The sequence below is a fragment of the Rana temporaria genome, chromosome 11 (genome assembly GCF_905171775.1).
Source record: "Rana temporaria chromosome 11, aRanTem1.1, whole genome shotgun sequence".
NCBI lineage: Eukaryota > Metazoa > Chordata > Amphibia > Anura > Ranidae > Rana > Rana temporaria.
In genome coordinates, this window is record NC_053499.1 from 84,978,669 (window position 1) to 84,990,381 (window position 11,713).

The following is an 11,713-nucleotide window of genomic DNA, read 5'->3' on the forward strand; positions in this document are numbered from 1 at the left end:
GAGAGAGAGAGAGAGAGAGAGAGAGAGAGAGAAGTGGGGGAGAGAGAGAGAGAGGTGGGGGGGAGAGAGAGAGGTGGGGGGAGAGAGAGAGGTGGGGGAGAGAGAGAGTGGGAGGACAGAGGTGGTGAGAGAGAGAGAGAGAGAGTGGGGGGTAGAGGAGGAAGTGAGAAGGGGAGAGAGAATGTAGAGATGGAGGCAGGAGGGGGGCAGTGCAAAAGGTAGTGGTGGGGGGAGACAGGGGTTTTGTACTGTGTGCAAAAGTTTCACTTGCCAATTATGCCTCCCTTCTCTCAGGCTGGTTCCCCTTTAGGTGGCTTATGCAGCTATAGCAGCCATTGTTTCATATCTCCCGCCCAGCTTCTCACAAAACCCCAATCACAGCTCATTGCATGCATGGGGTTGGACTGTGGGCGGGGTTAGGTGGACACAAATGGGAGGCGGAGTGTGGCATTGGACAGTTAGTGTAGTGAGGGAGGGGCTGGGAGAACGGACAGGACCAACCGGACACTGAGCACTTGCAAGTTGCAACCCCACTCCCGAGTGAGATGGCTCTCCAAGTCAGGCACAGTCCCATTAGCTGCTTGGTTATTATTGCAAGGCAGAGCACTGAGAGCAGAGATAGGGCACCGGCTCTCACTTCAGTGCTCACCTTGATTCCAGCAGGCTGCAGCCACTCTCCAGGCTCCGCTAGTCCGCTGCTTCAAAGCGAGAGAGAGGATGGAGGGGGGAGGCAGATGTAGATCACTCCGCCGGGACCTGCAGCCGGAACTATAGAAGCTGCATCGACTTATGCGGCTCCAGGCTGGGTTACTCCGCGGCTAGTTCCTCCCTCCTCATTTCTCCCACTCGCAGCACACAGCTGTATTTGCCGGCGGGCATTACCCCAGGCAGTGTTGGGTGACAACAGGGACATCATGTACATGTTACAGCGTGTAGGCAGTCAGTGCAGAACAAGAGCGCAGCAGGGATGATTAGGGTGTGCCTGGGCACACCTGGCACACCCCGTGGGCACGCCTATGGTAATTATCTATATTTGTAGTCAGAGGCCGGTATTCAGAAAGCTACAGATACGCCGTCGTAAGTCCAAATGTGCGCCGTCGTATCTATACGCGTATTCTTGAAACTAGATACGCCTGAAATTTGCCAAGATACGACCGTCGCAAGTCTCCTACGCCGTCGTATCTTGGGTGCATATTTACGCTGGCCGCTAGGGGCGCTTCCGTAGATTTACGTGTCAAATATGCAAATCACCTAGATACGCTGATTCACGAATGTACTTGCGCCCGTCGCATTAAGCTAAGTCGTTAACGTAAGGCGTACGTCCGGCGTAAGTTTACCCCTCATAAAGCAGGGGTAAGTCATGTTAAGGTATGGACGTCGGAAACGTCGGAACAGCGTCGTATTTTACGTTGTTTGCGTAAGTCGTACGTGAATGGGGCTGGGCGTAGGTTACATTCACGTCGAAAGCATTGAGCCGACGTATCTTAGGGAGTATTTGCGACGTGATTCTGAGCATGCGCCGTTCGATCGGCCATGCATTTACATGGGGTCAAGCTTCATTATAATACAACACGCCCACTGCTTTGCTACTTTGAATTACGCGGGCTTACGCCGGCCCATTTACGTTACGCCGGCGTACATATGGGAGCAAGTGCTTTGTGAATACAGTACTTGCCTCTCTATGTTACGTCGGCGTAGGGCATATGAGATGCGCTACGCCCGCTCAAAGATACGCCAATGTATCTGAATCCCGGCCAGAGTATTCACTTGGAAATGTGATACCCTAACTACCAAGGCCTGAGGTGTGCCTTGGCCTAGCAGGTCAGTATGCCTAAAAGAGGGCATACCCTGAATGTAAGACTATGAAGAAATGTACAAGTATGTAATAATAGGGGGAAACGGGTAGGTGGGAACCCAGAAAGCGAGCCGACACCGGGACAAACAGAAGAGGGATAAATACCCCTCAGACTCAACCTACAAATGCAGGCTAGCCTGCGGCCAGCTTTCTTGCTTGTAGTCAGAATCTTCACTTGGAAATGTGATACCCTAACTGTGACAGACTCACCTGGGACAGAGGCTTTTGGAGGGGACTGAATGCTAGCCTCTTTCCTTGTGATCATGGGCCCTGGAATTTGGGGGAACAGTGCTCTTTGTGAGCTGTATGCCTGGGACCCTGTATATGCCATATTAGAGTGACTGATTCATACTGTTGGGACATACAGTGTAAGGAGATGCTATTGCCATCACCTCCAGTCATCTGTCTGTTCTCTGTGATAATTGACCCTGCCATTGTGTGAAAATATCCTGTACTTACACTTATGATAATGTATATTGTATAGCAGGTGAGCGAGGTGACGTGACAAACAATAAATTAGTACCGAGAGTGGAACCCAAAAAAAAACACACAATATAGGCCTGGACCTACCATTGTGGGCCAACAAAGGGACGTTGGTGTCAAAGTAAGGACTGCTTTTGACCCAAGGGTAACCCAGCAGTGAAACGACACTAGTGCTGCCAATCTTGCCCTGGCAGCGGGCAGGTCTGATGAAAGACTCAAATCATCAGTCAGCCAATGCCCCCCCCCCCCCAACTGTGGAAAGCGAAGAAGAGACGACTCTATGGACGAGTACTTCAATGAAAATATCTCCGCAGGCGCCCCATGAAAAATACTGCCCTGAGTAACTTGATCGACAACGAAAGCATCACTGTCTGCTGACGCCAAGATACTACCTATAAAAGACTACGATAAGATGGTGATCAGGCCCACGTGTGAGCCGGAAAAATACTCCCGGCAGGGGCTGCCTGAAACCCGGAGATGAGAGATTACAACACATCCCCTGACAAGACACATTGCTTGGCTTGAACATGTTGAACCAGAATGCTTGACAAGACCGGTGAACTAAGGAGATGCTGATCTTGCCTGTAGAAATGCAGGAGCTTGGGGTGCGCTGACACCCCGCCTCTGACTGAGCGAGTTTGGAACACCTCCATCCTGTCCTGTAATTGTAACAGGCCTTGGAGAGCCTGTTTGGCCCGCATGAATCTGCGCTTAAGAATAATACCCAGAACATGTTCCATGTTGGTGTGTGGGAGTATCTAGGATGGAATTGGAAACAATCTGAAGCGTACCACCTTCCCTGCTGTGGCCGGAAAAGGAAACCCCTGTGCTGATGCACCGCTCTACCGTGCTTGAGTATGGACCAATTCCCACGTAGAGTTGAACGGATGAACGTGAATATGTTGCGCCCGAAACATGCGGCATGCCCAACCCTAGGAAACACAAGAAATGACAACAGACAACCAGACATGAGAACACCACCCCTCTGTTCCTGCCTGAGTAAAAGGACGTGAGCAGAAATGACCAGACCTCAGGGCGTGAATGAACATGATTGCAGCTCCCAGCCTAGTGTATGTAGTAAGTGAGCCCGAGCAACCTGCAGCTCAGAGACAGGTAATTAAAAACGTAATACTCAGGGCCGGTGTACCCACAGAATGTGGTGGGTAGTCGTATAGGTGTAAGAAATGAACATGCATGTATGACGTAGATTGTGGTCAACAATCATTTAAAAATGAAACCTCAGCCAGTATGGATCTGTAGACGTGACAGATCCTGAGATGCGAGCACTGGCTAACTCAACCCAGGTATACAAGAACCTGAAGAAAGGTACGATGAGACAAGGAAACAAACAAAGATGCAAAGGCTGCTTGTGTGTGCCGTGACTGCATAGCACCGACAAGCTACGACAGAACATGCTATGACTGGAACATGTTACGACTGACTGAGACATGCTATGACTGAAACACGCTATGACAGAAAACACAACCCCTTCTGTGCCTACCCAAGTGTGAGGACATGAGCAGTGATGGTGGGACCACAGTGTGTGAATGAACCTGATGCCGCCCCCCCCCCCCCCCAGTGTATGAAGTGAGTGAGCCCAAGTAACCTGCTGCGCAACAACAGGTTGTTGAAACTGAATACTCAGGGCTTGTGTACCCACAGACCGTGGTGGGTAGTCCTGCAGGTGTAATGAAATTAATGTACATTGTGATCTATATGGGAGAGAAAATTGTGGTCAACAATGATTTAAAAACAAAACCTCAGCCCGTATGGATCTGTAGACGTGACAGACCCTGAGAGATGTGAGCCCTGGTCAACTGAAACCAGGAATGCAAAGAACCTGAGCGAAAAAGTACAATGAGGCATGGAAACAAACAAAGATAAAAAATGGCTACCGGCTTATTCTGACCTGCATGGCACCGACATGCTGTGACAGAACACGCTGTGACAGACCATGCTGCTGACAGAACCGCTATGACAGGACATGCTGCTAACATAACCGCTATGACAGGACATGCTGCTGCCAGAACTGCTATAACAGACCTGCTATGACAGGACATAATGATTGACCGGGCTGTGGTGACAGAAACACGCTATGACAGAACACGCCAATGACTGAGCTGCTGTGACAGAAACACACTATGACAGAAACACACCAATGGCTGAACTGCTGTGACAGAAAAAACGCAGAGACAGAAACGCTATGACAGAACGTTATGACTGAAAAATGCTAGGACTGAAAAACGCTAGGACTGAAAAACGCTAGGACTGAAAAACGCTGAGACAGGATGCTATGACAAATCGCATGTATAGTAAGAATGAGAGGAGAGCGCTGCAAATGTCCTTCTGCCATGACAGGAACTCGTAAGGAAAAGTTGCTGTGACAAGAGGGTGGAGACAGCACTTGAACGGTGTAGCAGAACCCCTCCCTCACTATACAGGAGGAAAGTGGACACATTGATATCGCCTGGTGTGTGATGATCAGCAGCCCCAGCCAACATCACCCCTCTCATTGCAACTGGGACAGGAAGGTACACAAAGCCATGGATACAATTCCAGAAGTGCTAATATTTCTCACTATTGATTGTCGCACAGCCACAGGCCCTGCCATGCTCGCAGTCCCCTGGGGCCACATGATGGCCCCATCTGTCCCGCACCCTGCTCCTGAACATGCGCTAGGTAAGGGAAAAGGTCACATGCGACCCAGGTATTAATGGCCTAGACCTCCATCACCTGTTGCACACTGGGCTGGAGGGATCAGGAAAGAGATGTTGTGAATGAGCCTGAGGGCACCACAGTAAATGATAGGTGTTTTACTTTCTGCTACCCTTAAGCAGGAACCTGAGGATGAAAAGCACACTTATGCTTGAAACAGAAATCCTGCAAGACACAATGGAGTTTGTAGTTGCTGAAAAATTACATCCTGCCCAGCATGAGAAATCTGACATGACAGACGTACGTCTACTGGAGGAAATGATTGCAGAGGGTCATGCACTCTATGCCGTGGCAGGAAGAGGTAATGAATGGAGAACTTTGGCTGGTGACACACTTCCAGAGCTCGTGTTTCCATACCTACCGACTTTTTGAGATGGGAATGAGGGACACCTATCCGCAAAAGTATGCAGTCATAGGACACACCCCTTACCACAGCCCCTTAAAGGAGAATTGTACAAAAAACAAGATTGTTTAAACCCACAAGTACTTTTTTACCTCTACTATTCCTTTATATTGGCTTTTAGAATTTATAAATGCAGCAATTTAAAAATCAGATGAAAGGTTTAGCACTGAAAAACACTCTTTCATAGAAAAAAAGTGCATTTTATATACACATCAGACCAAAATGAGGGACAAATGAGGAGGAAAGAGGGACATTGATCCAAATCAGGGACAGTCCATCGGAATCAGGGACAGTTGGGAGGTATGGTGTTTCTGATGTGCAGCCTCCCGCTAACTACATGCAGCCAAACAACTGAAGCTGAAGAGCTGACAATAAACGCATCTATTTACATGAATGAAAATTGACTAGTATGAGTACTGTACTATGGCCAGGTGGGGATACCTGATGTGGTGGGGGACAGCTGACTGCTGGGACTGACCTGGGATCCATGGCATCGGGGCTATGCAGTGCATATGGATTGATCACTGCAAGTGCCCCCCGGTCGTACCTACCAGGAATCAATGCGGTGGATGCCCGGTGTGAGCACCGGGAGTGTGAGTGGGCGACCCCCCCTTTGCCCAGCGTAAGCACAGGGAAAAGAGCAGGCGGGCGGCACCCCCCCCCATGAATCAGGCATGAGTACCGGGAGAACAGAGCACCCTCCAACCCAATGATGCCCAGCGTAGGGACCGGACTGCCCCCCTGGATGGCACGGGGAGAAGTAGGCAGGAGGCCCCCCTCGATGTTGCCCGGTGTGAGCACTGAGAGGAGAACCGCCACGAGACTCCAGCAGTCGACCAGCAACAAAAACCAGAAGTGACGTGCGTCGACTGTAACCCAGAAACGGCGGGACAGCCAGAGGAGGAGGGATGGAGGGATAAGTACCCCTCAGACTCCTCCTACAAATGCAGGCCAGCGGCCAGCCTTCTTACATATGCACATAAATATATATATATATATATATATATATATATATATATATATACACGCACGCACACACAGTGACATACCAAGTGGTGGGCGGGACGCCCCAGGTTCCACACACTGGAGGGGTGTCAGGCCCACTGTCACTGCCTCTGTCCTACTGTCACTGTCACTGCTTCTGTCCGCGACAGAAGCATGGACAGCAGGGGAAGACTGCCAACTCATGGGGCCCCTGGACAATAGAATATTATGGGGCCCCCAGGCTTACAGATGCCCACAGGCCAGGAGGCATTGCATAGGCAGGGCAGCTAAAATCTCAAGATTTTCACATCAAAAGCATGTCGGTTTTGGACATATTAGGGACAGATGTAAAAAAAAACTGATTTTTACATACTGTCCCTGGTTTTAGAGCCTGGCAACCCTGATAATGCCCCCTAGTGGCATGGGGCCCTCGGGCAGTGCCCGAGAGTCCCAATGGTCAGTCGGCCCCTGATGGACAGCGCTGTGGGTTTAGGCAGCAGTGCAGTGACAGGCACAGGCAGGTAAGAGCAGGGAGAGGCGAGGCGAGCTATAGTAGCGATGCAAGGGGGCGGCTGGGTGCAGGGTGACACTGCACCAACCATCCCCTCCTCTCACGGCCGCGGCTGTCTGTCTGAGCGGTCCCGGATGTCACACAGGCAGGCACAGCCGAGCAGAGTGAAGCTGCCTTCCCCTCCTCTCTGTTTATGTGTACACAGGGGGAGGAGACCTGCTGTGCATGTGCCGCCGCGCTAATCTGAGGTACTGAATGGGGGGGGGGGGGGTCTGCACTGAAGGTGGGACTACACGGGAGGGTGTCTGCACAACATGCAGAAGGTCCAGAGCTGTGGGGGGTATATAATGTAAAGGGGTCCAGAGGTGCAGGGTGCTGTGTAATGTAAAGGGGCCCAGAGATGCAGGGTGCTGTGTAATGTAAAGGGGCCCAGAGGTGCAGTTGTGGAGAGGGGGTACACAGTAGTGACAAAGATATTGAAGGATTCAGAGGTATGCAGGTGGCACAGTGGGGTTTTTTTTTTTTCCATTTTAAAGTGCCAGATATAGAATCCGCCCGGGTGCCAAACGCTCTAGGATTTGCCCCTGTAATATATATATATAAATGATACTGCTGGATGATGCAGGTTATAAATCCTACTCTGACTGTTGTTGTTCTCCCAAGATAGGGCGTCTGCCTGTCTGTGTCCATCACCCCCCCTCCCCCACAGGGCCTATGTGAAGAGGAAGTTCTTTAAAAAAAAAAGCTTAGCTGTAGGCTGCAATGTCCCTCATTAATACAAAGTTACTCAAAGTAGAATACAATCTACAATATTTATAGCACTATAGCAAAAAAAAAATACTTTTTAGGGCTCATTCACATGGGCAAAAAAAAAAACTGTGCGTTTAGATGCACACGGCATAAAGTTTTAGCACTATAATAATAAAACAAGCCCAAACACACACCTGCGTCTACATGCATATACACGTATATGTGTTGGAATGAAAGAATTGTATGCATCTAAACGTGGCCAAATTTGAGTACTTTATATGAGTTTATTTTATGTAAAATTTTCTGTTAGCTTTGCCTGCAAAAACTTGCGCTCAATGCATAAAATACACATATGCATGTGTGAATAAGCTCTCATAGACCAGTATTCACAGAATGTTCAACCCTCCAATGTTCTTATAGCACTACGTTTAAAGCCTACGGTCAAACTACATGCATATAAAATATAGTGTCCTGGTTGCTAAAACAATTCTTAGCACTTGTTGGAGCAAGACACCTCACACCTGGAATCCTATTTACATTCATGCCGCCCTATCTGGGAGTTGCATTGCACCATAAAAGGATCATGTTCCTAAAGCCCCATACACACTATTAGATTTTATGCAGATTTTTGTCTTCAGATTTACCAAAACCATATAGGATCAAACCTTAAGAGTTTCAATTTGTATGCAACCACTACATGGTTATGATCAATCTGAAGACAAAAATCTGCAGAAAATCTAATAATGTGTGTGGGGCCTTAGGCTCTATCAGTTTCAGATTATTTTTTCATATTACAAACAACTGATCTATACAAATATTTTGCCACCAGGCGTTAGCTAGCATATTAGGGACTTTGCCTTCTTATTGAAAAGCAAAAACTGTTTTAAATGAGCATAAGATCAGGAAGTCTGGAAGGATTTAGGTTTGAAGATTTACAAAAGCAGAGGCACTGAGAATTCAACACAAACTACAGAAGTCTTTGTGAAAGGCGGCCGCTCCTTAATCAGGCACAACATATCACTGTAACATGATGAAAGAGATTAAACAGATTTTTACACAGCAAGACTTGAATATACAAATATTTGAGAAAACACACAAATAACATTATATACACAGTAAAGTTGCCTTCTCTTAAGACTTACAGATAGCAAGTTCCTTCTTGAAATGAAAAGAATTACACAACAGATAGTTCTGTTACTTACATCACACGCTTTCTTCAGATATCTCTTCTCCTCCTCCTGTTTCCTCTTGGTCTGTTAAAACTCCTCCCCTTAACCTGATCTCTACCTGCTAAACTCCTTCTATTTCTTTAAAGAAAAGTAACCAATAGGTATCTTTCAAACACAGCATACATCACTTGTCTTGTTGCTCTTTATGCTGGAGGGGATAGCAAAAAACACTTCACTTTTGGTAATGCAATAATGTTTATATTGAATAGCATGTGTAGTGTCTATGTACGTTGCATGTCTAATGTATAACAGATGCACTTCCCTTTACTAATAAAACCCATTTTAAAGTGGGGTTCCAACCACAATTAGCATTTTTTAAATGTATGTCCTTTCATCATGCGTTTTTATAATATAAATCTGGTCACTTACTATTTTACAATCCGCCTACGCTCCACATAGTTATTCAAAAAATATAGTTTATAAAACTATGTCCACACCGTTGTCATTTTGCTTGTGGGCATTGTGAAGCCCACAAGCACTTACTTCCTGGAAGTCTTGGATGGGGAGTGATAATTGGGTAGCGCACTGCATCCTGGGAAATGATGACACACATTTCCCAGGAGCATTAGAGGGAGATGATGTCAGAATCCTAGGTGATTCAAAAGGCAGATTTTGTGGGACCGCATAGCAACAGGCATTATTGTGCTCATAGGTCTAATGAGCACAATAATGAAGAAAACATTTTGGGATGGAAACTCCACTTTAACTCCCACCTTTACCTTATTAACTGAGACCACACCAGGAGTTGGGGAAAATACAGGCTGTAGCAGCCTTCTTTATTAAAACAACTTTAAATTAACAATAACATGGGGCGCATGCGCGACATGGAGCAGAGCGGACGCTTCTGGTGAGAGCTCCTCTCCTAGAACGGAGGAATCCCGCTGTCCCGGGGCTAAAATCATTTAAAAAACAGCACAAATATCGGCACCCCCGCCAGCATCACCCTGTGTATGCAGCCGAGGAGGAAGAACTTGCGGCGGAGCTGTAAACCCCTCCACAACCTGACCCATTACTGCCTGAGGTCGCAGGAGCGTGGCAAGATGGCGAATAAGGGCGCCAACACACAGCCCTCTTCATCCCCCTCCTCACCAGCTCAGCATCCATCCCAGCTGCTTTGGAATCCGGATCCATCCACTCACAGTGAGTACTCCACACTTACTAAAGAAGATCTTAACACTAGCCTAGACACCATGTGCTCAAAACTTCTCATCAAGTTTCAGGCTGAGTTACAGAAATCCACCAGCACACTATCCCAAGAAATAGCAGCCCTAGGATCCAGAACAGACTTGTTGGAGAATAAGCATGACGAATTGTCTATTGCTTTTAATGACCTCTCCAGGGAACATGACTCTTTATCCTCTGCCTTCTCCCAACTACAAGAGCATTTAGAAGATTTGGAAAACCGTAACAGGAGATCTAATATTAGGATCAGGGGGGTCCCAGAGACAGTCACAGATCTTCTGCCATTTTCCAATAAGTTGTTCTCCTCCCTGCTTCCAGAACAAAATCCCAGTACATTCACGTGTGACCGCATACATCGTGCCCTAAGAGCCAAACCTCCCCCTGACAAACCCCCTAGAGACATAATTCTCTGTATGAAAGACTTTTTAGTCAAGGAAGAAATAATGCGCGCTGCAAGAGCCATAAGAAACATCACGCAAGATGGAATTCACTTACAGATCTATCCAGATGTCTCCCAAGCAACCTTAGACAGACGCAGAAAGATGAAAGAAATCACTTCAATCCTCTCCTCAGCGAGGATCAGATATAGATGGGGCTTTCCATTTAAGTTGATCATCCCTCATAATGGCTCCACATATATTGCGACCACTATTGCTGAAGGCCAGGACATTTTAGTCAAGCTGGGTCTGTTGGATGCAGTTAATATCCCTCGCACCCCTGCCTTCTCCCGCCCGGCCCAGATTTGGAATACCCCTGCGTCTCGTGCAAGCAGGAGGGGGGTCAGGCAGGACCCTGCTGTTCTTCGTTTTCATTAACTTTTATTATTATAAAGTTGCCTAACTCCCTTTTTTCCCTCAGGCTCAAAGTTTCATCCGACTGACTCTGTTTAATCCCAAGAACTACAATTTTCTTGCAAACCTCCTGGAAACAGTAGGTCTTTTCACCCCTTTTTGATTTTTGTTTTTTTTGTGTGATCTGGTCCCTATCTCCCTACTAGCACCTGGACAATAATCTGACTAGTATGAGATCCAAGTCTTCTACGCATTTACAGGACCTATTTTTTTTTTTTTTTTCCCTTCTTTTTTTTTTCCCAAATACATCAGTCTCTCCTCTTCTTCAATCACCTTTCTAGCTTACTTTTTTCACATTCAGTGGTATGCTACTGACACCTACAGTTCCTTTCCAGTATTACACACGCCTGCATATGTACACTCTGCTTAATCCCCCTTAATGTTAAATCTTACACATAATGTGTTTAATTCTTGTACAGCATGCTTTCCCGACTTCTCCTAGTACAATGCATTTTGGTTCATTGTAACATACTGCACAAAGTTGATGTTTAGACTGGTATTCACATAATACCTCATGAAGACCTATCTAGGGGAATTACGGAGGTTGGACGCACTGACATGGTATATTCTCCATGGTGGTACCCGCTGTGTGGGTTCCACTCTTAGATTCTTTTTATTTTATTTTTCCTCGTTCTCCCTGTCCTTTTTTCTCTTTTCTCTTCTTTTCTCCCATCTCATTCCTTTTTATTTATGTAATTTTCTATATATAATCTTTTTTTTTTTACATATAAAGCCAACCCCATTCAAGAG

General features: G+C 47.0%; 1 protein-coding gene across 2 annotated transcripts in view; it reads right to left on the reverse strand.

Annotated features, from left to right (window-relative positions):
* Nucleotides 1-8,999, reverse strand: part of LPCAT2 (lysophosphatidylcholine acyltransferase 2) — a 660,866-nt gene extending 651,867 nt beyond the window's left edge. Inside the window, exon 1 of one of the 2 annotated variants that reach the window (XM_040328743.1) lies at nucleotides 8,904-8,999. The gene's annotated coding sequence lies outside the window, so the exon portion shown is untranslated. Of the gene's footprint in view, nucleotides 1-8,843 lie in introns of both variants that reach the window. The other variant, XM_040328745.1, reaches the window with a different exon arrangement.
* Between the last annotated feature and the right edge of the window lie 2,714 nt (nucleotides 9,000-11,713).